The 25,643-nt window shown below is 38.3% G+C and overlaps 2 long non-coding RNA genes across 3 annotated transcripts; both read right to left on the bottom strand.

Moving 5' to 3' along the window:
* Nucleotides 1-245: 245 nt before the first annotated feature.
* On the bottom strand, nucleotides 246-23,116 carry LOC26527728. Of its 2 annotated transcripts, none has more exons than XR_001449566.3 (3): nucleotides 23,029-23,116; nucleotides 20,217-20,716; nucleotides 246-486 (listed from the first exon to the last, which is right to left on the bottom strand). It is a non-coding gene; the product is annotated as an uncharacterized LOC26527728 (long non-coding RNA). The 2 variants fall into 2 exon arrangements; XR_001449565.3 differs by having other exon boundaries at nucleotides 20,217-20,696.
* LOC116804089 lies at nucleotides 7,479-7,957 on the bottom strand. Its single transcript, XR_004364110.2, has 2 exons — nucleotides 7,835-7,957; nucleotides 7,479-7,779 (listed from the first exon to the last, which is right to left on the bottom strand). It is a non-coding gene; the product is annotated as an uncharacterized LOC116804089 (long non-coding RNA).
* Nucleotides 23,117-25,643: the final 2,527 nt, after the last annotated feature.

Genomic DNA, 25,643 nt, shown 5'->3' with positions numbered 1-25,643 from the left:
TGGCCTGATGAAAGGACGTTGCTGCTGGTGGCGCCAGAGGTGTTATTCAAGGTGGTTGAGGCGGAGGAGGCGTGATGGGAATTAAGAAAGAAGAAGGCTGTCAACAGCAGAAATAATTTAGCAATTTGACAGATTGTTAACTTCATTTATGTTGTGTATTTTGTTTGTTGCAGTGGTTGTTTTTTCTTGTTGTTGTTGTTGTAGTTGTAGTTTTCGCTGTACTTTTTGTTGTATTCACTATTATGGTGTCTTTAACTTTGCTACTGCAGAGCTCACGGACCCAGCTGTCGAGTCCTCCTTTAGCCGTTTACATTTTGCTGCCGATGATGTTGTTGATTATTGTGGCTGTCGTCGATGTCGAGGCTGTTGCTGCTGCTGTTGTTGCTGCTGTTGTTGTTGTTATTGTAGCTGCTGCTAATGAACTTTTCTCGGGCTTCACTTAGCTTGCTCATAATTGCAATCCATTGATTTCCAAATTGAAGCTGCCTGAAAAAACGCGAAAAAACGTCGGATTCAGTAAATGAAATGCAATTTGCAGTTGTCTTTATATAAACTGGGAAATCAATGAAAATGAAATGAGCTTATATACTGTACGAAGATTTCATGCAACTGTCAAATGCAAGCAACTCAAGTTTAATTCACACAATCGATAGTTGGTTTGGATGAAGTTCTTTGCAATTGAAGGGTATTTAAGCATTCGATTCGGCATTGTCTGTCGATGGGCTGTTTAATAGGATTGCTAAAGTTCTTTGAAGGGCGCAGGCACAAATACATAATTTCATTAAGCAAGCCGCACACAAATTAATTAAATTAAAATTTTAAATTAGTTAAAAATTCTGATAGAATCGAGCTGCACACACACTCTCTCTCTCATGCACTCCCTTGCTCTCCCGCAGAGGACTTTGCTTGTTTTTGTTTCACTTGACTGGCAGCGTTTTCATGCACGTTTAAGCAGTCACCCACGCACATTCGCATAGGAAACAGTTAAGCACATGCACACACAAACCACGCACACACACACCCAGATGCGAATTTTCACAGAAACGCGATGCTCTGCATAATTTGTGGCGCGAATTCGGGCCGCGAGGCGTTGGTGGCTGGCAGTTCCGGTTCGTGCCTTCTTTTGTTGCTATAAAAACCGGATTGCCATAAAATTGATTGGGCCTAAATAAACATTTTGTATATAATTTTGTTGTTGTTACCCGAGTGTGGGTGGGTGGAGGAAGGGGCATGCGTGTACTTTTCCGTGAACTCTTTGACTTTATTTATATTCGTTGCGCTTCGATTGCTTTGCATTTCAATGCTCTGCACCAATCAAGAGTCGTAGGGTATTCTACTTTTAGTAACAATCATGCAAAGTTTCTGCAAAATCCTATTCAACAAAAAATCGTATAACGAAATTTGAGGCATTGTCCGCAAATATAGAGAAAGGTGACACGTTTAACGTGTCTGACAATATGAATAAATTTCCTTTTTGACCTAGACCGACTCCATTTTTAGGATACATCCAAGTCATTTACATTTTGCTGATATAGTTTTACAACCGCCACGCCCACTACCTTGAACTTTAAGCGCAAAGTTCAGACAGGTTTTTTGCCTATTCATAGATCTGCAGCTGCCACCAGCCCGACCTTCTTCAGTTTTCTTCTGCCTACTTCATGCTTGATTACCTGCGAAACGCATTCGTGCGGCAATATTTCAATTCATCAGCAATGGCGCCAATCTAAACTTTCATTATGATATTAAATTTGGTCCTCCTATCGTCTACAATCTGTCGCCCGATGCCCTCAATTCGCAATGCCAGCCATAGCCATCCTCATTCGATTGCCCGGAAATGATTGATCGCTGCTTTGGATTGCCTAAAAATGGCCTAAATAAATAATCCACAACCGCCCAAGGCTCATTGTGGCACATTGAGCATTTCCCTGATTATAGACGCTTTGTAAATTTTGTCTTCCGGCGCAGTGGGGTTAACTGTTCAAAGGTTAAGCGATATGTATGTAAACTTGCTGTCTAAATAGGATTGTTAATTGTTGGAGTTGAGCAGATTTTATGATTCGCAATTAATTTAAAAATGCTTCAAATGTGAAACTAAGTCTACCACATTGGTCAATTGAGTTGGCGAGCTTTCATTAACAAATTGTATTATTTTTTAGGGTAAACAGATAGAGAATGTAAGCAGCCTGAATTGGCTTTAATTCTGAGAATGAAACCAAAGCTGATTGCAAATTCTGTTTACAGCAGAGTCGCGATATTTCCGACGTAGCTGGACGGACAAGCTGCTTATAGAGTGAGTGCTAACCCTTAAGCCCTTTTAAATACAGCCACCATTTTAATGACTGGGAATGTGATGCCATGGGCAAAGGGCAAAGGCCAAAGGGCGTTTACTGTAGTCCTGAGCATCTAGTCAAAATGGAAACGTAAAAGCGTTTTCAAGAGCAAAATAGCTTTTAATTTTATGTGATTTTATGAGCAACATAATAAGCGCGTAACTAGCGGACTGCATTGCGCCAAGGAAAAGGAAAACGAGCAGCAGCAGGAACAGGAGCGATAAACAACATTGACGGCGCGTCCTAGCACGCTGATATAAATAAACATATTAAAAACATTCAAGGATGCGAGCAATAAAAGCGAAAAATAATAATAAAAAGAAAACACAAATACACAGAAAGCTGCTTGATAGGTGATGTAGGGTGCGATGCGGTTAACTGGGCTGGCCTCTAGCATTTTTAGTGTACTTGTTATACATACATATATATGTATATATATTTTGAGCCCGCTCGCTCCACACTCACATATACTTATGCACACCTCATCGGCCTTTGGTAGACGCTCATCTCGTTCGTCCCTTCCTCTTATGTAGTTAAGCCGTCATATTCGCTTTCATTTATTTTATTTAACTCAATTTTTTGCTGCTGCCTCTATGTTTCTATGTTTCTTGATATTTGTGCGTTTGCGTAGAGTGTCCTTTCTTAAGGGCATTATTAGTAAGGCGCACCTACATCAACTCAAACAACCACCCACATCTACACACCCACACACAGACAGACTCCAGTAAATACTTGCTTGTATCCATACAAAGAGTAAGATATGCGTGAGGATTTACTCTTGCTCGACGGCTTTCGGCCTCGATGGCGTATACATAATATTGTTGGCAAAAGGCAGCTTCCTTGAAAATTTATAACCACTTGTTCTCCCGCTTATTTACATACATATTGACACACACACACACACACACGCACACACAGCAAATGGCAGTTAGCGAGCGTGTGAGTGTTTGCTGGTCTATCTGGAGCATCTTTAATACGCATACATATGGATTGAGGCCTCGCATACCCGGCTCGGCTCTCTCAGCTCGGCGGCATCTTTACAACTAACAATGTGCGGTAAGTGGTGACCGGTGCCGGGAAAGCATCTGCCACTCATAGCCACACTTATCAAGTGCCTGTTAGGTGTCTCTCCGAGCTGCCAAGAGCGAGAGTCTCTGTGCGTGTGTGTGTTTTATTTACCATATGCTCTGAATGCCTCAAGAATATGAGTGGTTTTCGTAAGCACTTTAACTTTCAGTCCAACATCTTGAAGGCCCTTCTGATAGTTTATCAACCTAAATAACACACACATGTCTAAGCTTGCGGCTTGCAGCTAGGCAAATTCCGTATGTTAGGGCCTATTACATATGAAATAGTGTAATAGGCCAAATAGTGTAACCAAATTTTATATCTGAAATGCTAAATAATGTATTTGTCTTTCATTTCCATATTTACATTATTATTATTATTATTATTTTTTTTTTGGGTTATTTATATCATATATGTATATGAATTTATAATTTTGTTAATTTCATTCTCAAGTCTATTTCAGAATCACAATGTAAATGCCAGGCATAGGAGGGCATGGGAGGCCCATAGAGTTTATATATGTATATATTCAAGATGAGTCGCTCTAGCCATGTATTAAGACATCGATCCTGTGAACCACAAAAGTCAGGGATTTGCTTGGTTCAGGGTATCTCCTAGCTGAGCCACCCCAACTAGAGCACTTTTAGTTCTTCTTCTTATTTCGCTATTGAAATTTGCAGGCATTGGCAGCAGGTGTATTAACTCAATTACGCGGTTGCTCTAGTTACCCCAGACAAATGATTCAACCTGTGTTATTCAGCGCTGGATGCTGTTGCATAAATTGTTTTATGTTGTTTTCATGGGCAAGGGAACGGGAACAGGTTGCTAAGCAGCTGCGTGCTAATTGAGCTCAACTTAAAGCATTTGCCAACTTGATCCCTAAGGTCAGCTTAAGGCGTGGCAGCTAAGACGTAAATGTAAATAAATTCGTTAGAAAATGCTGCACCTGAAGTATTTATCAAGATTGGCAAATAAACAACTAATTCTGCTTTTATTTGCAGCTCTTTATGCGAGCTTTTCGAATCTCGAATGGAAGAGCTGGACGGCTGCTCTCCTGCTCGGAGTTGAGTTACGTGGGAGCTGCTGTGCTGCTTCCTTTACTAATTTCAATTTAAATTGTGGCAAGAGCAAACTTTGTGTATTTGGATAAAGCCACTGTCGTTGCCCGCATTCGTTTGTTGACTGTGGTTCGGCAAGGAATTTGGATTGGGTTTGAGTTTGCAGAGGTTTCCTACACCAACGACAGCAAGCTAGATTGTAATTTATGGAAAGCTGAATAATGAACTCCTGGCAATTCGACTTCGAATTGCCTTTGCCTAAACAAATTCTAGTTAAAAGTTATGAACAAAAAAAATAGTTATTTTCCGCTGGGGAATAGAAAATTGTTAGAGGCCAATCTATTGAAAACAGAATAAATTAAACAGAGTCTTATGTAAAGTGGAAAAGGTTAACATTAATAACAATATAAACTTGTATTTGTTCAATAAAATAGAATTGATTTTTGCCTTTATATACTATAAGCATACTCAAAGGTCCACATTGTGTGGACTGCAGTGATATTGTTTTGATTGCATGTGCCTTTTGTTGCGCATGCAAAAATTATATAAAGGAAACCCAAAATGTTTTACAGCAACAGCCAGGCACCCAGACGCTTGACACAGTGGGCTGCAATAAGTATACGCCGCGTGATTTGCTTTTTCTCGATAACCAACAGAAGCCCCAGTATATGTGTGTAAATGTGTGTGTGAGTGTTGGGGTGTGTGCTTGTGTGCAGTGCTTGCAGCATCGCACAAAGTTTCGCTCGTTCTTTGTGTTTTCTTTTTGTGTTACTCTTTTTTCCATCACGCCTGCTCCGCCTACACTTGGCGACAAAAATCTCTTGCGCAACACACGCAAAGCGAAGGATTTTCAATGGTTCACTTGTTTGTTGTTGTTGCTGTTGCTGCTGTTGTTGTTGCCTTAACTGCTTGTTGTTTATTACCGTTCCAGCTGTTGGCCATGTTATGTTGATGTCTTACTCTATGTGTGTGTGAGTGCTTTTTTGCGAGTGTGTGCGTGTGTGTGTGTGTGTGTGTGTGTGTGTGTGTGTGTGTGTGTGTGTGTGTGTGTGTGTGTGTGTGTGTGTGTGTTTGGGCTTTGAGTGAAAACATCGTCCTCGTCTTTTTGTTTGTGCACAAATTAGAGGGAAGCAAAGCAAAGACTCAATATGAACTTGAATTTGTTGGTGCAATTTCCGTACATATGTATGAACACATAGATTACACACACACTCACACTCGCATGCATGAAAGTTTTCCATTCTACATAAGAGTACTCATATTCGTACGTACATACAGACTAAACTGATTTTCTAGTTATCTTTGATTTTGTTGCCGATGTGCCGTTGATTGTTGTAATTGTATTCAAAAAGTTTTGTGTCGTTATTGTAGTTGTTTAAGTTGTGTTGCTACTGTTGTTGATGTTGCTGCCAGTTGAGTTACTTATTGTTGTTATTGGCCTTCGAGTAATTCGATTTTGTGATTGCGCTTAAGCTATTTGATTGCCTTAAATGTCAATTGACTATAATGACTTTTCTGTTGACCTTGCTTTCAATCAGAACTCGAAGAAGAGAGAAGCCATTTTCATCCTTTGAAAAGGCATATTTTGTTTACCTCATAAAGTATATAATGTAAGCAAATAGCTAACATTATAATCTTATGAGCAGACATGCTCCAATCCAAATTAAAAACAAACTCTGAGCTACAATTAATAAATACATAGGCATCTTTTGCGAGTATTTATTATTTTACTTTATTATTATTATTATTATATTATTTTATTATTATTATTTATTTTATTTTTGATTTTTTGGTATTATGAAATTACAAGAGAGGGCTCAATGCTGCTAAAGCCACAAAGCATTAAGAATTATGTGACATTATTTATAAAGCAATTTCTGCTGTAACAGCTTTAACTGAAATTTATTTCCTTGCCGCAATGCTAAGTAATTAAATTTCCCAAAGCACTGATGGAAAATTTTTAAAAATAATTTACATTACAATATTTGCGCAAATTTATGCAGATTTTTGTTGAAGCACTTGCAAACATCACCCACACACACAAATAAGAGCATATACATACATATATGTATATATACACACAAACAGCCGCACTTTCAGGCCCATTCATCATTAAAATTCTGCCAAAAATATAGAAAATAAAAAAAATATAATGGGAGAGAGGGAACGAGGGAGCGAGGGACAGAAAGAGAGAGAGAGAGAGAGAGAGAGATTTAAAGAACTAGAGGGCAAACCAGCTAAATAGGCAGGGGTAGAGCGTAGGAGCGAGAAAGTGAGAGCGAGAGAAACAGAGTGAGACACAGAGAAAGAGAAACAGCAGAGATGAGACTCAACCAGCGGCTAGCAGAAAAATACTCGAGTAAAAAATCTGCGCATAATGTCATATTTTCTATACCAAACAGTGTATATATATATAAATACATACATATACATATACATGCATAAATATATGTAAGTATGTACATTTATGCATATAGAAATGTTTATGAATTCTGTCCGCTGCTTGAAGGAGAATCTCAGACATTTTAATGAAAAACACTTGCGGGTATAGAACTTTCTGCTGGTATATACATACATACATACAAGTGCACGCATATATAAATATATAGTACATAATATATTTATTTATAAGTACGTACGTATATGTACTAATACACCTGCATTAAAATCGGCGTTGGGCACAGGTTTTATGCGAAGCAAGAATCAGAGCTAAAAGCAATTTACATATTCGAGCAAACGAAAATTCTGAGCGCTTTCCACTTAACATTTTTATTCGCATTTTATTTGATTTACGCTGAGCTCAAAGCCTTCTTTACCTGAGCTTGAGCGCTCGGAGCTGTATCGCTTACCCCACTTGGAGACGTTTGAGCGTCCAACGATTCGTTCAGCACTTAAGTTGTGTAAGGGTAATAAAGCAAAAATCTCAGAAAATTCGTTTGTCGAGAGCCACTTTCACTTCTCTCCATCTAGATCGATATAGCTTCAACCCCCCCTCCTTCACACACACACACACACATAAAAGTGTGTGTGTATGATAATATATGTATTGGCAGCACTCTAGCAAAGATTGTGATGATAAATGATTTACGACTATTTGCGCACTGTGTCAGCCAATTACATTAATTGTGTTATGTCGTGCAGATACATATGTTGAAGTATGTGTTATAAATATTAATTAAGTGTCATCGTGGCGTGGGCGAAATAGCCTACAGATGTCTAATTTCAACCATCAGATGTTAAGCCTGAGGCCTAGCACGGCTTACAATTTGTTTCCATTACAAATCCAAGTGATTTGGCCTGGTATTTGGGTATATCACATCGCGCTTCGGGGAACAGAGCTATCAGATTAACTGGACTGTAAAAGCTAAATCTACTTACTTTAATGTCCTTTAAAGCGAATAAGGTAGTGCTCATTCCACAATGATGGAATACGAGCGGACTCTGGGAATAGAAATATTTAGCATTGACAAGGAGTAAATATATTAAATACTTGACTTGAGGAGCAATGTAGTTAGAGTTGACAGAGGGGACTGAAGGAAGTATGAATAGCAGTTGAAAAAGAGTACACGCACTCCATGTAACAATCGTATTGTAAGGGTAAGGGTAAGGGTACTGGATAAGATAGGCGTAGATAGAAGAGTATGCTCGTTAAATAGTTTGCTTATATAGAAAAGCATGGAGATACTTTGGTTTCTATTGAAATGTTTATTGAAATATGCATACAATCATGTTAAGCATAAAGCATCTATTGCTTGCTTATGTATGCTTATGTATGTATTTGGGTATGGCTTACACAGTTTTTAGATTATGAAGACTAGTTTAGGTTGTATATACATATGTAGATTCGGCTTAAAAATCATATCTAATATTAATTTTATTTATTAATATATTTTTATTTTTTATAGCTATTAAACAGATTAAAATTGAACTGTCCATTGATAAATAATGATGATATATTTTTTATTATATTTTTAATTGAGAAAATCGCCTAGTACTTTTTGTTAGACATTTGTAGCAAATTCCCAATCGAAGTTTGGGCTAGTTTGCTATGAGAACAGATATGAAAATCAAGATTTATCCATTGGGTATCAACATTTATGTTTTGGGTATCATCTGTATATACTCTTCTAATATAACACTCATGTGCTGACAACCTCTATAATACAACAACCACAAATACACACACACACACATAGCTCGGCCGTAGTAAGCACAAAAACTATACGATATGAGTTCCCTTTAGTAAATGTATGCAGACAAATTTGTAGAGCAAAGTCCGTCCATAAATTTGACCAGGGCAGTTTAGGCTCTGCGGCTTGCTTGGGGTCAGCATAAACATTCTCCATAATATTTCAGTGGTTGCCAACTTACAAATAGTCTCGCATTTGTGTTGCTACTCACATATATACAGAAATTTAATTATCTAGTGAATTTTTTTTTCCCTTTTTGACTTGATTTTTTGTTCGTCTCGTTTTGTGCTGCGATTTTTATTGCATTGCAGGAATTTGTTTTACTCAGCTTTGGTAGGTCAGCAGAACCCTTTTTTTTTGGGGCTCTGCCTATCCTAAGCCCATTTAATACGCTTTGACCTTGCGCGCTGCTGCCGTTGCCCTCCCTGGGCTTTCATAATAATGAGGAGCATATTTTTGGGGGAGGTGCGACGGCGGACGAGTGGTAGCTCTAACCGGAGACGTCGTTCAAGTCCACCAATTGGGTTAATTGAATTTCCAGTTGAGCTACAGCCGCAGCTACAGCTTCAGCTGAGACACTTCACCAACTCAGCTCGGCTTGGGGACATTCTGGCTGTCAACTAATTCTATTTCGGCCCTAGTCCGTTGCCATATTGTCGGCATGTCCCAGTTTTGGGCACCAGGCGGATTATGGGGTGAAGTATACAGCTTGCTATTTACGGTTGTATTTGCCAATTTTCTTAAATATAAAAAATAACCAGGCCAAAATGATTATGTGAAAATAAAATATACATATATAACAAAAAAATATATACATTTTCGAGAGTGTTAATTAACTTTATTTTGTTGAAGTTAAAACTTTTGCATATTTCATACTCATACTTAATATTGATTAAATTATGGCAAGACTTTAATACGAAACTCGCATGGGCTAAGCATTATTCCTAGTTGAAATTGTTGTCCAATTTCTAGTTTCTAAGCTGACACAATTTCCGTTGTTTATCTCTGCCGCATTACCAACCCGAACTGCAAAATGAACAAATATCATTTGAAGCTGCCGCTATGCAACGATTCCCAGCCAAAAGCAGAAAATGTGTTGGCTCTGCGGCTGCCACTGTTTTTTTTTTTTTCTAATTGAAACTATGCGTAAAACTCATGCAAAAAGTTGCTGCACAAACAGAACTAAAACTGTTTGTACAGAGATAAACACACACATGCAGAGATTCTCTATGTACATAAACACAAAAATACACGCTAATAGCCTTAATATGGCCAATTAAAAAACAAAATTATCTGTGCAAATGATTTTCAGTCTGATTACTTAACGCTGCCACTGATTTTTTTAAGTTGTGCATAAATGCTGAGCTAAAGACTAAAGGATGTTTAAATGTTATGTCACTAATTATTACTGGTAAGTAGCTTTACAGATTATATGCTTATAAATGCGGGAATAAACAATATGTGATTTTCCAATGATACATCGAATAAAAAAAAAAGAAGCCAAAACTTTAATTTATAAGTGAATTAAAATGTAGATTTGAAATTTATTACGGTTAAAATTTAACAAGAGTAATCCGTATATTGATCATTTATCATTTGTCATTCATATTTGACTTTGCACTGTAAATAAAAAAATACAGAAACAAGTCTATAGGTTGCATATGCCGCATATATGGCTGCCATGAGTTAAAAGTCCTTTAAGCTGATGTGCATGCATGCATTTGTATGCATGGCTCAGCAGGCAGGGTAGCTGACAGCAGTGCTGGCACCTTCGAGATCCGAAATACGTTGGATTGTGAATGAAAGTAGTATAAAGCCGGCTAACATGTAAACACTGGAATAGTTGGCTAGCTGAAGAAGGGGAGAAATCATACGAAACTAGCAAATATATTTAATAAATCATTTGCAATGATCTGTCTTAGTATTTCCTCTAAGTATTTATCTTGCCTTCTCAGTATTTCTGCTAAGTATTTTCGATAAGTAGTTGCTCTAAGCCTTTAATGCTTAGCTGAACGATCATTAAAAATTTTTACACACTTCACTTCACTTTACTGCACTGTACGACTGACCCCCACCAGGTCTGGGTGACTGAAGAAATTCTGCAGCTGCTGCCCTTTTATATAGGATGGCCAAGTTGAGCCCGACGTCAGGTAGGGTTCGTTGCAGTCGACCTCTAAGTGACCAATGGGAACACTCTCTGCTGCTTCAAGCACTCGAGATTCATTTTACTCAAATATAAATACCAAATGAATACTGCTGCATATACATAGACAACTTAAATGATCTTCTGTAGTTCTTCTTCGCCAATTGCTCTTATTAGACAGGCAGGTGGAGAGACAGATTGAGAGACCTTTCAGATCGTCAGATATACAGACAACATACGAGCAGTTATATAGACGAACAAGCACGCATAGTTAAATGGGATAATCTCATTAAGCTTAAGAATACTAATAATTAGGCTAAATGCTGATATGCTGAATAGCTAATGTACACTAATGTTTAGAAATTGTATATGGCTTAGACAGCAGTCTCTTTTTCTTCAGATTGAGAGACCTTTCAGATCGTCAGATATACAGACAACATACGAGCAGTTATATAGACGAACAAGCACGCATAGTTAAATGGGATAATCTCATTAAGCTTAAGAATACTAATAATTAGGCTAAATGCTGATATGCTGAATAGCTAATGTACACTAATGTTTAGAAATTGTATATGGCTTAGACAGCAGTCTCTTTTTCTATAGTTCTCTTAAGGACTAGAAGTTGTGCATAATCTGCCTCAATTTCTGGCTATTCCATTCCATACTCATTTTCAATGTATTATAAATAGAGTAGACCTCTTTCAAATTGGCTAGATCTAGTCTGAAACGAGCTTAACTGGCAACACTGTCAGACTCACAGAGTCCTGCCGCAGGAGTGGCATATGTTAGTGTATCGCTGCTGCTGCTGCGGTGGCACGTGTCTTTGGCCCACACAAATTGCCACATTCGCACCTGTGTGGCCGTTGAGTTAACTCATTTACATTCAAATTGAAAAGGATTACGCCGCGCGAAACGCGCATCGTGGAAGGCGGAAATAATCCTTCTGCCCGTTGGCCATTGGCTGCCGACCGGTTGTAAATTTTGTGCGAAAACTTGTATTATGCACGCCCAATTAACAGTTTGCCTCGATCTAGGCAGCGCGTGTTTTTGTCCAGGTGTCAGTCCGTCAGTTCGTGCTAATGAGCTAAACGAATTAATTCGAGCATTGACAAACTACACGCGATTTTAATTATTCACATACACGCATTGCCAGGAAATTGAGTGCTTAACAAGATGGCTGCTGGCCAAGTGGACTGTTAGTCTTGGCCAAGATCTTGAGCCGCTGCCTTAGCGAGCTCCGTACTCTAGCTCAACTCCGCGCTCTACGTGATGGCAGCTAGCCAATGGGAAAGAGGAGAGTGGGAGAGCATTTGTAGATTGCAAAGTGTGTGACAAGTTTATGGCTTTTTGACGGCACATCGAATTAGTCCGTATGTGGTTAAAGCCTTCTCGGTCGTATGTCATGAGATGTCACCCGTTAAAATTTCACGTTCGCCGAGCGCCGAGTTTTGCGGTTTACCGAGCATTATAATGAGTTCACTGAACCTGCTTGCGTGACTCTGATAAACATTATGTGGGCATACAATTTGTGCCCTTTAAATGTAGCCATCTAAGCGGGCTAGATGAGGAACGCTAATTACAGCCAAAGAGAGAACATTAAGGCAAACGCTAAACTTAAGACTTTTTGTTTAATGCACTTGAATTAGACATGACGAAACAACTTACGCATTATAATCAAATATAGCTTTGCGATTTTCAATTCTGATCGCTTTTCATTCGCCTTTCATCTCAATACCTCACTTGGAAAACTATCTGACTACCAAAGTGTTTTGGCCTTGTCACAGCAACTCAGCAAATCGCCTCACCAACGGCTTCCACTTAACCCTTTTGCCTTCAACACGGTTTGTTCTCTCTGAGCAATCTGCCAGCTTCCTCTGTGTATCCCGGCATACACAAATCTCTCAAGCTTACGAATTTTCTTTTTCCATAAAAATCAATTCAAGCAAATGCAGCCATCGCTGCGAGTGGTTGACTAACGGCTACCCTAACTACACTTTTGTGTCCTAATATTTTCTATGTGAAATTGCATTTCGTATAAAAATTATAGCTTTCACTTGAGCTAGTCGATACTAAAGAAATTAAGAAATGGATTCATTGTATTCCATAATAAATGAAAAGCCATCAGCAGCTTCTGTTGTATGTGATGTCAAGTTATAAAGCCTAACAATAACCATTTTTCCGACTAGCTGCTGGGTATAAGGCAAAACGCAGCTTGCGCTGCCATATTTACAGACTTTCCCAAATTCCTTCCGTTATTCTGCTTCTCCTTCTGCGTTTTTCATTCATTGGGCGATTTCGCCGTTTGCCTCCTTCCGCCTTGCAACGGCTTGTAATTGTTGGAAAATTGTGTCCCGATTTAGCTCGTCTTGATTTGGACTTCAGCCTTGCTCTGTTCAGGTTTCGCCAACAGTATTATACAATTTTTATTATTCTTCTTGTTCTTGTGTACGAAGTGAAATGAGTATTTGATGAAAAATTAAGTGTTCTCACCCGCTGGGAGCGTGGCTAATTGGACCTGAAAATACAGTGCTTTCTGTAAGTCTGTTATATTTTGATATTTGGAATTGGGGTTAAGTTAGAAAATCAGTGTTCAGGTTATCTCATAGTCGAGCAGTCTGAGTTAGAGCTTTCTGACATAACTTTCTTTCATTTTAAAAACACATTTCTTTGCAGACTTAAGAAAAAGATGTTGCATTAGTAGAATGTGTTTGAATTTGCAGCGTTAGATTATTTTGTGAGCGAGGGCATTCGCTAATTAGAAGCGACTAATGAGACGCCCGTCGAGTCGGCTGCCGTGGCCACAGAGACACCCGGTCACAAAACCGTGACACAAATTAGTGACCACCATCGAGAAGTATAATGATAGTCGCCTTGCTATTCCCACGGCCAGCCATCAACAGTTTCCATGCCTCACGAATGCAGCCCGCTGCGATGGCCCCCGCACCTCACTCCACCACACTGCTCGCCTGGCCGCAAACCACATAAATCACGGCTCTGGCTCTGCAGTGACTTGTCCTCATTAATTTGCTCCTTGGCTGAGTTTAATTTCTCTGAATGTCTCTAATTGCAGCGGCTCTTTATCGTGGAAGACTCATTCACTTCGCGCTGATAGAAAAATGTTTGCAGATAGCAATCTGCGTTAATTGCTAATATTTTTTTTACAGGTGAGTTTCACTTTCAATTTATTAAGGTTCATCATTGAGAGTTACAACGAACTTTCAGCAGAGAAGCAAAAGGATGACAATTATTTTGGTATACTTTAGAGTAATTAAAAACTACACCATCCAGCCGAAGGCGCCTGCTGCCACTGCTTAGTCTTAAGTTAGAGTTAATTTTATATTAATTGTAACTTGTTAATAAATAAATAAATAAATAAAAACTATTTTATAGGAGACGAATGAGAACTTAAACTGCTGGAACTGAAGTACACTTGCAATAAAAGACAATCAAATTGAATATATGGATACATAGATATATAGTATAAATAAATTTTATTGAAGGAAACATAAAATTATTGCAACCAATTAAATTTTAAGGCAATCACAATATGTATTAAAAATTAATTTCTGATATATTTAAAAACAATGTCAGACATTTATTTAACACATATTTAATTTGTTTATATCTGTTGAGCAATGTTGGCATCTAAATATTTGATATTCTGGCAGCTTTAAGTCTACTTTTGCACAGTCAAACACACATCATCAAATTTAATAAACAGCATTAATCTGCTCGAACGATTTGGAAGACTTTTTAAAATGCAAATTAAATGAGAGTTAATTTAAATATTTGCAGTTGCCAACAAGCGAAATCGTCAGCGGCAATTATGAAGCACATTACGTATACGCCACCGGCGTATTTAAGTATATTTTAAGAATTAAATTATCAAAATATCCACGAGGCTAGAGCAAGGTCTATATTAAATGTATATGAATTTTCAAATGTATGTCTATTAAAAACGTATATTTGAATTGATTGATTGGGGAGCTTAATTACAAATATTTTAAATTTGTTTCCTAGCTGCTAATATTTAATATTAAGTATAATTTAATTCATTGAATTTTATTTGCCATTATATGAAATTTATTATTTACTGTTTAACATAGACAATTTTTATTTATTGCTTGCTCTTCATAATAAACAATTTAAACAGATAAATAATGTTTCGCGCTTGCACTCAACTCATTCGAAATGTGATTTTATAGATATATATAAGAAATGTATGATTCGATCTGACCATGTTTATTTGCTTATCTGTTTTGACAAACAACAAAGTATAGAAATGAAATTCGAAATATATTTCTGTTAAACTAAAAAACAAACAAGTTAATAATTTTCTTTGTGTTTCCATATATCTGATCTCATTAATAACATATAGATTATTAGAGCTATTTTTAGACGATAGTTCTCATTCAAGAGATATCCCATGTTTATTTCAAAATGCAGTTCTATGGACTCAATAAAAAAACAAAATTTGAAATGAATTAATAATAAACTTTGGCCAAGATTAAATATTTAATGCAAAGCTAAGTAAATATTTGTAAACAAATTTGAAATTGATTTGTTTTCATTAGAGCTGACTGACTCACTTGAACCAATTTGTCTGTTTAGAAACGTAATTGATTCAAGTATTTCGCTTTCGAGGATATTTGTAATTCATATGCAATCGGTAAGTGCATTTCAAATGCAATGAATAGCATCGTTTATCACTTGGTAAAACAAATTTGCTTTAATTTGCAAAATTGTTGGGTTGCTCGCTGGCGGCCTTCGGTTGGAATTCCCTCGGGGAGGGGGTGACGGGGGGTAGGGGGCGTTGCATAAATGATGATGCTGTAGCCGCCGTTGCTGGTGCTGCAATTTTCGCTGAGATAATTTGTTGCCGCAAGGAAGTGCATCGAGAGTAGCTGCCCGTTAGTGACTTCATAAATATATGGAGCCAGACAATTGTTCAGCCAGGGGAGGGGGGGGATGGGGTGCATACGCATCTACGGGCGTGGCGGACCATTAAATCATACACGACAAGATAAATTAGCACACAGCAAGCACACGCGAATAGCAGTAAAAATGAAATGAAAAGCAACTGGCACATTCAAAAAGACATAAATACGGTAAAAATAACCCACACACAGCCGAACATTTCCCACTTTGTTTGCTCACCCAAGCAAAGCTCTGCTCAAAATGCGCAGCAAGTTTTCCGTTGTTCTTTTTACTTTATTTCATATCACTTTATTTTGTTTCTTCATTTTCCTTTGTTTTGTTTTTGTGCGTGTGTGTGTGTGTGTTTGTGTTTGTATTGCGTGCCCTGTCATCTGGTGCTTTTAGCTCAGCCCTGGCATTTCTCTTCGTGTTTTTCTTTTGTCTATTTACAGCGTCATTTTATTTTTAAAATTTTGCTCTGCTTCCGTTCGGCTTTCGTTGCTCGCACCGCATTCCCTCGTCAATGAACGCGACGCGCTGTTTACGCATTCGCCCCGCGCTGGTATTCATATAGGTTGTGCATGTGTGTGAGAGTGCGTGTGTGTGCCTGTGGGAGGCTGTGCTTGCGCCTTTTTCGTATTCGATTCCATTCAGTTGCCTTAATGTGGCATTAAAGCAGATTGAGAGCGATGAAGTATGTGTGTGTGTGTGTGTGTGTGTGTATGTCACATTGTGTGCACGTGGGATAGCGTCAATGTGTGCCAGAAGTAAACAAACAGCACAGTGCTGGTCATTCAATTAGACCAAGCTATTGGGTAGCAGTAGGTGTAAACAAGCCTTAGCATAATTAATTTACACAATTTTTAAATCCAAATTACAAAATTATGATTTTTAATAAAAAATCTGATATTGATTTTGTTAGGAATTAAACAACTTCTTAGACTTTTGCTAAGAATTTTATTTTTCGACTTTTAATCTGTGCTTGTTTTCTTTTAATAAGCTTCAACAATAACTATTAAGTTGATTCAGGAAACTTTTATTTTTCATGCTTTATTTTTCAGTGCTTAACATGAATCTAATGTACGGAACCATCTCTTTAATGTGTAATGTATGTACATATAAAAATATCCTTTATGCATAACTTGCTGGGTTTCTCGCTGTTAAATTTAATTTCAATTTATTTCCCTCGCTTGATTACATTTCTTATATGGGGCGTGATAAAAAAATCGGTCTCAGTTTTAACAAAAGAAAACAATAAAATGTTTTTGACACAAAATTGATGCATTTATGGCAAGCGTAAATAATAAATAAATATTTAAAACAAACAACAATTTTCGGCGTCATAAAAAAGTTAAGCTTTTGTTTTTTTACACTCACACAAAAAGTGAAAAGAGTATATCAATTTGAATATTATGACTCTCACTGCCTTGCTGTGGTTATTAAGCTTGTTTATACCCTGTGAACACTTTTAGTTTTTATTTATTTATTTTTTTTAGTTATATGGGCGCGCATACTATGTTGCAATTCGTACATAATATTTGTCAAAAAATTGTTACATTTGAGTTATTGCAAAATCCCTCAAGAGACCAGCCACCAATATTTCTCCCAATAATTCTATGAGCGAGTGTTTCTAGTCCATATAAACAAAAAACTAGCTGACAGACGTTTGCCAATGATGATAGCAGCATTGAAAAATATTGTGAATTTCAACATATTCCATGCTAAAAGAAAAACTTCAGCAATAAATGTTAAATAATTTGACGAAATATTGAATATTTGCTTCAAATGAAACAAAACAATGTGTTTTTTTGAACGTGAAATTGATTTAGGATAAATAGTAAATGACAAATATTTATTTTGCTGCCAAGTAGAAAAGAAAATTTAATCAGCAGCTGCTGCCAATTTGGCATTATTTGAGTATCCATATTATGCTATATCCATCACACTTAGCACAATTGCAGTTTAGAACAATGGCCAAAGAATTGGCATATTGTTGTTTGTAGGGCTCTCTGTTGCCCGATGAGTGATTCGATTAACATTTCAGCCCATTCGTGCCGCATGGGCGGGCGAGGTAAATGGAGCCCACTTTCAGTGACACAGACAAAGGAAATCGAAGAGGAATTGTGCTGATCACAATGGCGTTTGGTTTGCCGTTTGTATGGCATGCACGCATGTACATCTCATCTTCAAGTTTAATGACTACAAGCCCTGACGCTTCCATTCCAGCCAGCATATCCCCGAGCTACGACAAACTTTATTTGCCGTGTCGAAACTGAAATTGAGGCAGCTGTGAGGGCCCCTCGGTGGATTACCCGCTGTGTGTTTTATTAAAGCTCTGCATTTTGTTGCATACTTTGGGGCGGCACTATGCAAAACTGCCACGGAGAACGCTTAAAGTCGAGCCGGAAGTTGTAAACGGCAGCGAAAACAAATGTTTCACTTGCCTTGTTGACCGCCTGCCCCTCGTGGCAGCCAACTAGTTGTGGCCTCAACTCCAAAGTGCAAATAAAAAAATATAGAACAAAAGTTTGTTGCTGTCGCATGCTGATTGCCGCGTAATAGTGTGTGTGTGTGTGTGTGTGTGTGTGTGTGTCTCTGTATCTGTGTGTGTGTTAGATTTATGCTCTGTATGTGACAAGTTGAAAAGCCCAAGCGGAATATATGTATGTAAGGCAAAAGTTTCGTAAAGCAGCTGAAACATAGTTCTGTTTAAATTCACTGCGGCTGAGATGGTGGCCTGAAAGCCAGGCCAAGAGATAACTTAGAAATATTGGAGTTGAAGAGTTGAAAGAAACAACTTAATTTATAAGTTTTGCCAGATAATTCTTGGCACTCCTCCAAAGACCTATGGGTTTAAAGTGGCTTTAGGTACCGTTTGGCTGCAATCGATTATCGTAATAGATAAAAGCTGAACTTTTAAATAACCAGAGAAGCAGCTCAATAATCCATTTTATGGCTGTAATGGATAAATATCTCACTTCTATTATTACAAATATATTTATGAATCTCGAATAATAAACTAGTAAATTTCAGTCAGGTAAAGTTAGCATATGCACGCATATTTCATATCGCTGTTGTCGCACCCATTCTGTCTAGTCGGATTATTTATTTGCTTCGAATTTACGAACATCAGCTAATTAAAATGCTGGCCCACCGTAGGCGACAGGCTAGGAAGTTCCGATGCTAAGTATCAAATAGCATGCAAATCAGATATATTCCTATCCCATCTCATTCTTAGCAGCTCGCCGCACAGCGTGTTGACAAAATGTCTGTAGGTGTTGGTCTTCGCTGTTCAAGTTCATCAGAGGCGCTCACAATGTATATACATACATATTCGACTTATATATAGAGCTTGGCTTTTGGCGGGGGGTCGGGGTGATCACTCACATTTGTTATTTGTTCAGAAATTTGTCAGCACGACTTTCGTGTGACTTTCTGTCTCCATCTCGCGCGTGTCTTTCATTTTTCTGCGCTCTGGGTTTTATTTTGCTCATCAAGTGGATTCTGTTTGGAGCACTGTGTGTGCGAGGTTGAATGGTGTGGGTGGCACACGATTGTCATAACAAGTGCGACGTCTTTGGCTAACAGGAATGACAGCGCCAGGTGTCAGCATTCTTGCAATTTATAAGTTTCAACGTCCAATCAAAGAGCGTGTGCGTGTGTGTATGTGTGTGTTTTCATATTTAAATTGACGGTATTATTCAGGCGCTCCCAAGTGCGCAGCATCAGTCAAGTAGATTAATATAATACAATATTCCTTCTATCCATTTGACTTGATAGAGTTGTCAAATAGCTATAGTTAATAATAGTGTTTAAATTTGGAAAATTTGGAAATTTGGCGCAGTTGACTTAAGCGACTAAATTTTTGTATTTATTTATTTGCTTAATTTTGGATTATTAAATCCAATTTAAAGCTCAACCGTTTATATGGCTTTCTGGCATTTATAAGCAAATATTTTCAATAAATATTTCGAAATTTTCATAGAAATTCCACAATAAATACCTGGCGATTATTGCAGAACGCAATTGCTGCAGTATTGTGGCTAATCAATGCCGTAGAGTGGGTGCAGCAAGTGGCACGAGTGCCAGTGCATATTTGCGTGTGTGTGTGTGTGTGTGTGTCTGTGAAAGCAAAGCTGAAATATTCGCATAAACATTCTGAGCTCGTTGGGAACTCTCTGGGTATTTGTGCACTCTCAGGCTACTCATGCTTGTTTCGATATGGTTTTGAACGTTGTTGAGTCGAAATAGTCAAAGGTTAAAGCAGCAAACGGGAATGGCAAAAATAACTTTAATTTAAGACCATGCTGTGAATAAGTATTAAGTAATCCAAGAGTTGTATTTGGGCTACTACTATTATTTTCTATATATATACATATTTTTATGCTAAATGCTTTTAACATAAATTTTTAATTTTAAAATCATATTCACGAAATGTTTATGAAGTACGCAGAAAACGAATAAATTGTGGCTCAAGAGGCCACGTAACGTATGTGTGTAGCGCTCTTACCAGAGTTGTCACGGTGGAGTGGGAATAGTGTTGATTGCTGCACAGATGGAGGTCAGTTGCCCGCTGCTTTAGGTGTGATTTGCTATTCGGTCTGTCGGCTAGACAGTCGACTGAGTCCGCTGCTGGCACAAAGCTCGATTGGGTGATGTCTCTGGCCCGACTTGTGATACACGCACAATTCACTTAAACCGCTTACTCGAACGCACAAAAACGGAGCCCTTTGAGGGTAAGCAGTAAATCCCTTTAGCCAGACGCAATTAAAGCGTTTTGCTGTGGCCTTTTGACCGTTTGACTTACGGTTCGTGTCAAGTGCCCTTCGCAATGAGCTTTCTAATGCGAGGCCAACACGTGTTGGCTATGAAAGCTGAGCTGAAGCGATGATTTGAACGGTACTCTACTTGATTTTCGGTTCGGTTCAGTTCGGTTCGGCACGGTTTGAGTTTCAGTCCCTAATGCCCGCACGTTGCGTTCCACGGCGCGCTGCAATTTGCGAAATAGGCCTGTAAAAATTTTAAACATCGACAGCGGCACAAATATTTCGGCAATTAAGATGCGCCCCGGCGTCTGCTCACGGCGCGTATACGCGATGCTGGTAACGGAATTCCTTAATGTAAGCAGGCGTCAGTTGGCTGGCGTGTGTCGCCTTTAATGGCAGCCATGGCGACGGCAGCACTGCCAGCGACACGACAGCCATATCAACAGAACCTATGCCCCCGCGCTACCCCCCAACACCGCCCAGAGGTATGTCATTCTTGTTAATGCCTCTGCTGCGGGCCTCTGCTGGGCTGGTAGGAACTCATGTCGTGTTCCCATCTAGATTGTCAACACTTTTGTAGCCTGAGATTATGTGTGGCTTTGCTTTAGCCTCTTCTAAGCTTTGACTTCTATTACCTACTCTAATATCTGTAATATATCTGCGGTTTTTGTTTTCCATGATAGGCAGGCAAACAAAATCTCAATAGAAGTTGCTCTTTATATGAAATGTATGATATTTAACATGTTGCAATGTTGGCTAAATCTACCTTTGTTTATCCACAACAAATTCTTAAATGGAATTCATAATGACTCTCTCTTTCTCCCTCTTTTTTTCTCTCTCTTTCTCTCTCTCTCTCTCTCTCTGTCTCTCTTCTTTTACTATGCATAACTGAATTAGTGAATAATAATCTCTTGCCATTATTCGATATTCATATCACCAATGAGCTGCAATTTTTGTAAAGGACCAATTACATTTGCTACAATTGCAATAAATATATAATATTTTGCATTTGCTGCTGTTTTTCTGCATAATTTAGCAGTTAAGCCCTAAAGAGCTAGCAAACTCGACATTTCCATAAAATGAATAATAGTATTTTCGCATTTGTATAAATTTCAACATAATCAACAATTGATGAATGTTGTTGTTTACTTTTGTTGATCAATGGCATAAATTGTGAATTTTACTCTAAATACCAATTTTTACATATATGGAGCCAATCCAAGGCAGCCAGCAGCCATCTATATGAGTATAGGTTTCTTTACAGTGTAATGTAACAATTTCCTTAGATCAATCTGACGATGCTTTAAAGCTGACAAAGCTGTGAAGCCTGACTGAAACCTAAGTAATAAATACTTCGTAAGTATATTATCCTAAAGATGTCAAGTAAAGGGCTTACTCCAGAGATATTTTAAGAATGTGGCATTCTTTGCAAACTCAATTTTGTATACCCTGAGCCCGTTCGAGATGGGGTGAGCAGGCTTTGTGAAAAGTATGTCACTTACATCAAGTCGATTAAATTCAAAGTCCAGATTGAAATTGCTGCTATTAAGTGTCATACATATTTGACATCTAAGAAGTTGTCAAGCATGCAAAAAATGGTTTAGTTTTCATTTCATTGAATTTCAGAGTTTTCATAGTTATGATCTGAAAATTTGACTAACATAATATGAGAGAGAAAGGAAAGAAAGTTTACGCCCACTGACGTGCGTGATTATATATATTTTTGTCAATGAAGTGAAAGTGGAATGTTTGCAGCAGTTGGGGTTCAGGGTGTCTCCTAGTCGAGCACACCCGACTACAAAATTTCTAGTGGTGTTTCATTTATTTTTCGCTGAACAAAGCAACAATGCAAAAAATGTCGTAGGAAAAATGACAAAATGTCAAATCTTGGTAGCATAAATAATTTCTGGGAAGTTTGAACTGTGAAGGAGCCCAAATCAAGTGAAAAGATGAAAGAAGTTTCATTAGCATAAGGATAAGAAAATACTTTTTTTCACTTTCCTATAATAGTTCATTATGCCTAGAAACAATATATTTAATTGAATTTGTGTCATCATTAATATCACAGGCTCCATTTGAGCTGCTGATGGGGGCGCGTCGGATTCTTTGGCGGCAATTATGGCTCATTAAGGCAAACACCAGCTGATGCCAATGAGCTTGATGTCCGCGGCGTTGTCGATGCGAGCGGAAACGGACCGAGGAATCAATATCGATATTCCAGACACGCCATTGGCTTTCGGACCACATCCCACAATGGCCACAGACTTCGCCTTGAATTCATTCATAAAAATCTTACGCTTGCTCGGCTGTGCAGTGTTGAAGCCTTAAGCTTAGTCAATAACACGCAAGCTGCAGACATATAAACTCTCTCACCCAGTCACACACTCATACACTGGCACACACACACACGTACATGCTGGGAAACTTTAAGTTGTGGCTGCGGCTGCCACTTAACATCGAGCAGTTGACTTGGACCGTTTCTTGCAGAAGCCGCGTTGCGTACTTATCTGGGCCGCCCAGTAGGAGAACGATACCAACAACAAACACAAGAAGTACCTTAGCAGAAGTCCGCACGCGACTTGCGCACGTTGTGGCTGTATTTTTTCACCGATTGGCACAGAACTGAACGCGTCGAGGTTGTCACGGGAACTGAAATTGAAATTGAAAAGGCAGCGCTTTACATGCGGCCGCCAATCGTCCTTCCTGCCCCCAATCCTCGTTCATCTCCGCGTCCTCGTGCCTACGGTCGGCTCTGTTCGCAACGAAAGTGAAATGTAACGCATACGCAACGTTGACCCGCTTGTTAAGTTGGGATGCGCGGCAGCTTTTGAAGTAAACGAGACGAGCTTTCGGAGAGCGACAAGCAAACAGCTGATTTTTGTTATTGGGCTATTTGCCGGCTGGCCTCATTGCTATTCTTGTTGTTGTTGTTGTTGTTCTGGTTTGTTTATGTATTGACAAGCCTTGTTTATGCCCAGATTTGTTTGCAAAGGATTAGGTAATTTATTGTTTCGATAGTTAAGCACATATATAAGTACTAGACTATTGTAATAATAGAGCATTGTCAGCCATTAAAATCGTGAGCTTTTCATATGGAAATTGAGCACTGACATAAGAAAGGTAATGCACAGATATCCATTAGTATATTTGGGGATTTAGTTTAGCACTTGATTTTGATAAAGTCCTGCATATTCAGAGCTGTAAATCATATATTTATACTTTTAAACTAACCTTCCTGTCGCTTAGGACTATTCAAACTCTATTCGATATCATTTCTTCCATACTCGTTTACCTAATTACTTGAGCAATAGTGAGTCGTCCCGATTTTACAATTAATAAAAAAATTAATTTGAAATAGTGACAAAATTTAAGACCGTAAACTATGATTAATAATATGTCATAAATTCGTTGCTTATATTTGAACTGTTTCTGGTGGTTGAGAACAAGGAAAAATATTAAATGCGGAAGCTTTCAAGTTGTATAAGCTCTTGAGCTTAAAATGGGGCGACAGTTCAACTTTTAGTTCACAATAGAAACGTGTCCTTGCTCAGCGTTTTATGGCAGCTTATAGAGCTTTAGCGGATTCAGCGCCCTTTCAAGTTTATCATCCATAAAAGTACAGTTCTGTTAAAACGTGCATAATTCCTAGGAAGGCATACACTTTATGTATGTATATAACATGCATATAATACAAAATAAATTATATTTCACTCACACTATAACAGATTTATGGTGTAAGTAATCTAGTTATTTTCCATTGCTTAAATTATAATAAAAACGACTTCTTATTGCTTTATACGGGTTTCATATTTACAATTGATGTGTATATGAATCATATTATCTCAATCCAATTACATACTGTCTGTGAGCGTAACGGCAGCAGACTGCACTCACTGCACATTGCATTCCACCAATCTTCACGTTTTACTCCATAAAAACTCATACCTTTAGTGCACAATCGAAACAGAGCAATATCACGGCTTTATAATCCTCACAGCACCTGCCCAATATTCAACTCTTATCTTTAACATTGTTTCAGTTCATCACATTAAATTTTCCTCGTAAACATATTTGAAATATTCGATTTGCAACGCCTTTTAAAATCAAGCAAATAAAAGTCTTCTAGGCGAGACTGCTCGACTACGAGGTTCTCTGTATTTGTCGAAGCATTGGATGGACATCTATAGGAGACTGTCAGAATGTGATATTTGTGATATCTGCTATAATTAAATATATCGTTTTTGATAAAGGTTTTCAGCGATAGCATTACAGCTTCCACAAAACAATTCTCTAGTTAATAAAGTCTCAGAGATCGACGCGTTCATACATACGGACTGACAGACAAATCGTTCCAGCTCGTCATACTAACCCAGAATATATACTTTATGGGGTCTGCCACGCCACCTTACCTACATTTTAACCGAAGCAGTATAACCTAATTTTTCCATTTTCAATATGTTCAGTATTTAAAAAATTTGAATAGAAAATCCTCTTTCTGTCTTAGCTACGTCAACAATTTGTATTGAGCAAAGCTCTGTAAGCGCCGTAAACCTTTATTTGACTTCACTTAATTTGTATTTTCGTTTGTCCAGTGTAAATTTTATTGCTTAACTTTCTGACACGAAGCCTTTTAGCAGCTGGCTGACCTTTCGGTAGCCCTAGGAATGCCCACAAAGTTTACACAGGTCAAGCAAAATATTTTGCCAAACATATATGACAACTTCTTCTCTGGGGCGTGGCTGTGGCCGCCCACATTGTGTGCATGGCACGCAATAAAGCAGAGAAACCAAATTTATATAAAGGAACGTTTTACGAACCCTTTTAAAAATCGGATGCTGTTGTTAAAGGGCATCGGGTTAACCACCGACCTCAAAGTTTGCAACTTATTCAGCTGGGCTGAAAATGCTTAAGAATCTACTTAATTTTCCACCATTGATTGACCACAATTTTTTTTGCCATACCTTTTAAAACAATGCGGAAAAAATCGCAGCCATCTGCTTGATTAAATTTCATTCGATCAATGGCTACTGCTCCTGCAGTTCAGCGCAGTTCTCCTGCTTTGTGGCTATGGTTACAGGTGTGGCGCAGATATCGCTTAAATAAATTGAAATTTGTTTACCACCTCTGCTTGCACAGCCGCCAGAAACCGAGCCCAATTAAATGGCCTGATT

This window comes from Drosophila mojavensis, unplaced genomic scaffold (assembly GCF_018153725.1).
Source record: "Drosophila mojavensis isolate 15081-1352.22 unplaced genomic scaffold, ASM1815372v1 contig_16, whole genome shotgun sequence".
Classification (NCBI taxonomy): Eukaryota; Metazoa; Arthropoda; class Insecta; order Diptera; family Drosophilidae; genus Drosophila; species Drosophila mojavensis.
This window is presented reverse-complemented; position numbering and strand designations above follow the sequence as displayed.